Source organism: Dreissena polymorpha, chromosome 9, assembly GCF_020536995.1.
Source record: "Dreissena polymorpha isolate Duluth1 chromosome 9, UMN_Dpol_1.0, whole genome shotgun sequence".
Classification (NCBI taxonomy): domain Eukaryota; kingdom Metazoa; phylum Mollusca; class Bivalvia; order Myida; family Dreissenidae; genus Dreissena; species Dreissena polymorpha.
In genome coordinates, this window is record NC_068363.1 from 30,635,665 (window position 1) to 30,641,004 (window position 5,340).

Consider the following 5,340-nt stretch of genomic DNA (forward strand, 5'->3'; position numbering starts at 1 on the left):
TATTCCGCTCTCGGCGGCCGATGGTGTATTGCAATATATACAATGAAAAGCTGGGTTTCTGACATAATTTCAATCGTTTTGTTGACGCGGAAGTGCTTTTTGGTGGCCAAAAATACTATTGTTCCCTTTATTTAAACCTAAATCAGTATTTTTTTACACTTGAAGGTTTGTACAGCGGGGATTTCGGTACCGGCGCGGGTTTATGTGCTTGTTAAGAATTACCGAAATCCCCGCTAAGAGGCAACATATTATCCTGATTTATGTTTTGATTATACATTGATAACTAAATTGCAAAAGTGTATAGCATATTGTAAATAAGGTAGTACGATATCATTTGTTTCATCAGATTTGTTTGGAAAATACTTTCTGAAGACTTATTATTACTATGTCATGTTATATTTACATATACTTTTGTGTAACCAATGTTTTAAATGTACATTTTACCTTTTTTACATTCGTTTACACATTTTTCACATTAATAAACTATTTAATAATGGAAAAAATATTCTGATAAGAGTGTTTAAATGATTAACACTAATATGATTGTGTACAAATCAACATTAATGCAAAGCCAAAACCCAAACATAATGACATATAGACCCTTTAAGGCGTAATATGGGGGATTGGCGTAAACATGGGTGATTTCGGCTCTGGGCGTACGAATGTAGCAGTACCGAAATCCCCGCTAATTAATTTCCAAAAGAAGTAACCGAATGGGAGATAATACATGTCACTGGTTGCTAATGAAAAAAAACACTATAATAATTTTGTTGACACTTGAAGGTTTGTACAGCAGGATTTCGGTACCGGCGCGCGTTTAAGTTCTAGGGTAGAATTACCGAAATCCCCACTGAGAGGCAACTTAATGCTGTCAAGAGTGCTTAATAATTAAAATTAATATCATTTTTTTGCACCTTAACATTCATGTGAAGTCAAAAACCATTCATACCGATGACCTATTGACCCTTTAAGGCGTAAATATGGGGATTTCGGTACTAGGCGGGCGAATGTAGAATTACCGAAATCCCCTTTTCATCATCGCACATTAGTGTAACATAAATTTTAACACAATATATGTAGGGAAACTCATATGATTCGCGTAATGTGAAAATGATTATTATGCTATAATTCGACCACGAAACTTGACGTGACTTAATACCGGACATTATGGAATGGAGCTACGCTTGCCGTATTTGACATAAGACCCATTTTCGCAAATTATCTTATCAATGCTTATATGAATTTGATTGCTATAATCTAATGCGTATTCCACACGGAATTATTGTCAAGGTTTTTCATTTTGTCAATATTTATCATAGCAGGGGACATTGCTGACATCAATATGGATACTGTTTTCATTTTCTGTCGAGAAATGATATGACTTATTATCAAGATTATTTTATAGTACGGTAGCGTTCTCTTCACAAGTGAGATTTATTTGTACTGGTAAATTGCTCTTATACTCACCATTCGGACTCGACGATCGGCTCGAATAAAAATGTTAGTCGCTTAAAAGTACAAATTCATCATATTGAGCACGATTATTATTATTATTATTATTATTATTATTATTATTATTATTATTATTATTATTATTATAATTTTTATTATCATATAGCTTTTAGAAACTTATACCTTAAAAAAAAAAATCCCATTGGAAAAAAAATAATCCCATGGGACAAAAAATCCCATGGGTCAAAAAAATCCCATGGGAAAAAAAAACCCATGGGATTTTTTTATTATTTTAAAACACGATATAACGCGTTGAAATCGCGAGAAATGCTCATCATTTGTTAAAAGGTAGTGTTTCTGAAGGTTACATGAATAAATCTCTAAAAATCAGAAAAAAATCCCATGGGATTTTTTTTTCCCATAAAAAAATGGGATTTTTTTTCTATCAAAGTAAATTGAACGAAAATAAGCACACATGCTTTAACAATGCTTAAAATCGATAACTAAGCACAAACGAACGTGTTTTATGTTTTTGAAAATCCCATGGGATTTTTTCTCCCATTAAAAAAACTGGAGAAAAATCCAATGGGGGAAACCAAAATTCCCATGGGATAATGAAAAATCCCATGGGATATTACAAAAATCCCATGGGAACCCCAACTTTGCAAATAAAGTTCATAGTGAAGAAAACGCATTTAACAAGCAAAAATAACCAATTATTAATCACAAGTTAGACTTTTATCTTACACTTTATCACAAATAAGCAAACCTTCAAGAAAAAGGGTACTTAAGTTTGCGAAATTTCGGTTTCGCAAAGTTTTTCCGGTGGCCGTTTAATATAAAACTGACGAACACGTTAAATGCTGATTGCAAGAAAATAATGCTTATGTAGTAGTATGTGTTATTAAGACGATTATGAAATACACTTTCGTTATATTTCAAGTATAAAAGATAAATAATACAATGTCATCATATGTAACTTTTCCCTATTTGAAGCAAAAATTAATTGTACCGCCTTAATGCTCTCAAAACCATGCGTAAGTGGTTTTTCATGTGTAGCGGCTGGCAGACATACTTATAGTCTTACACGCAAAATGACCGTGATAATACGGACGATAAAAGAAGCATCATGTCATATAAGCTTACAGGTAAAATTCGACTTAGATATAATTGCATCATCATTACGAAGGTAAAATAAATGCCAAGTTAGTTAGTTCTTATTTTAATAAAGAAATTGGTTTATTGTGTTGAGTTTTTTGTCCATTTTTAAATTTGTGATGTGTCGTTTTGCTGAGCCCTGATTAATAAGCTATCACCAACGACCTTGTCATGGTAATATAAATGGTGCCAGGTTTAACAAACAAGAATATATAAGTGTCGCCGTGGCGTAGTGGATATGGTGTCCTCCTAGCGACCAGGAGGTCACGTGTTCGATCCCCTTTGTGGAAGAATTTTTAAGATCTACCACATAGAAACCAAGAACTGGTTCTAATCCCTGGAAACGAACCCGATAGCGTTTCAAAAAAAGCCGTAGGCTTTCGATGCAATCGTGCTTAAATAAATTGGTTTAAACTAAACTAGAGTTTCAGTATTTATATTTGTATTATAACAGAGTTCTTTCGAATATTGGAATTTCAGGAACATGAAATTGACTTATCGTATCTCCTTAAAATTGTTACACTTTATTATATGCTCACAATTGATTGGCGTTTATACAGTTTGCTAATATTTGGTTATTGTTTTGTGTGTTGCTCATATGCTACGTAGCATGATCACGTAATTCATAGAAAGAAAGAACACATACATTTTATGAAACAATATGCGTTGTATCATTTTTCATTTTTCATTTTTCAACAAATAAGTAAAATCATAATCCAAAATAGTTTGTAATATCATCTCATTTCATTTCTTGCGCCATAATACGTTACGGTTGCATAAATCTATTGCTCAATCAAATAAATCTATTCGAGTGCATATGTAGAATGTACATTATCAGTGCCTCTCTCAGGAAACCAATGTTATCGATGCATCGTCAATATGTTTCGTGTAGACATTAAGTGTACTTTAATAAAATAACATGAACCGTGTCGTTTCAGTAGGCAACTGACTTTGTAAATTGCAGAAAAGTAGTCTTGCTTAGAGGAGAAACTAAACGCAAAAAGGTCATATAAAGTCTCCAACATTGACATCCCCGTTACAAAACACTGTTTTTTATTTTATTTTAAACCAGCATCTGCTGTATTTAAGTACTGGACTCTGAGTTTTAAATAAATACAGTATTTCTAACTTGACTTTTTTGCAATCAGGTGTTTCTTCATGTCGGATGTCATTTTCGGATTACCTTCGTGGTCACTTTTATTTCAGTTAACAATAGTCATGATATAAAGAATCATGCATGAATTCACATCAGTTTACCGAAACTGTCGATGTTTCGTCTTCACTGTGAATGTTGCTTAACTATCAACGTATGATGTGTGCAGTGTTCGACAAATGATATCCTTAACAGTTTAATTCAATTTGCATAAAACACAAATGAAATTAAAAAGTAAAACTGTTTACTCAGCTAGCATATTCTAATTTGTGTTATTTAGCGTTTAATCTTATTTGAAGATATCAAAAACCTTAATGCTGTAATACATTTTAAAGCGAAAATCTATCTCACTGAATTATGTGTACAAAAGTGAATGAGCAAGTTTTGAGTATCTTTCACATTTATCACGGAATTTCACAACGCACAAATCATAAGAGATTTTGGACTGAAATCTCAATGGAAAACATATGCCTTGATGTCTGTCATTCCTGGTGATGTGTCGATCAGGAATCTGGATTTACAACAAGGAAATTTTCAAAATAGCCATTGAGTGATATTGCATTAAGAGTTTTGTCGTCATATGGTGTTTTTACTTCCCTTTATATAAACAGGTCTTCATTCAAACATTCTCAGAAAAATTCTAAAATATAAAGCTTTCCCAACTTATAGAAATAAGCAAGCCCTTATTGCTTGACGATTTATTTCGCTTTTACACTACTGTCAATCCAGCTTATTCATTTCTCATTCTGAATCCAAAAAATGAATATGAAAGTCGAATATTCAATATTATATGTATTACATCTTATAATTGTTACATTATTTAAATGCTAATTTAAAAAATAAAAAGACCCCGCTGACGCTAATAAGGACACGTTTGATTCACATTTGATTCTTGTAAACTTTTGTTTTGGTTTCTTACTTTAAGAAAATATTATTGAAATAGTATTCACTCAATAAAATCTTTTTTAACTGTATTAAATTAAGCCGTTACGTATCACACGAACACACCTCGCAGAATTTGCCACTTAATTAAAATATTTTAATATCAAATATAGTGAAATAGTGTGGTAATCGAATACTTGTTGTATATTTACCTTCCATTTGGTTATATATAACAAACTTTAAATGAGAACAGCATTATAGTTTAGGTCTATTTTGGTTTTGGTTTAGGTCTATTATATTTATATGCGCATGTCTCGTATTCTGCTCTTGTGTCATTGGTGGAGGCGATAGGCTTTATACATTTTGGTTTGCTCAGTTATGTCCATATGTGCATCGGTTTGGGTATAGTTTTGTAAAAGGGAAGACACGGGAAATCGGGCTATGATTTATCGTAATGTGAGTTTGTTCATTATATAGAAAGGGTTGTACTGCGAGAGTAAAAGACGGAAATATAATTATTAATGTTTAGCATTTGCGTACGTGTCTGGACAATAAAGAAACAATTCAAACAGGGACTGTTATTTGCTGAATCAGGTAGAAGTTGTTAGTATATACAATAGATTAAATGAGAAGGTAATAAGAGTGTCACCAAAATGCTTTGCTGAAATGAAATGTTTACGGTCCAGTCATCAATG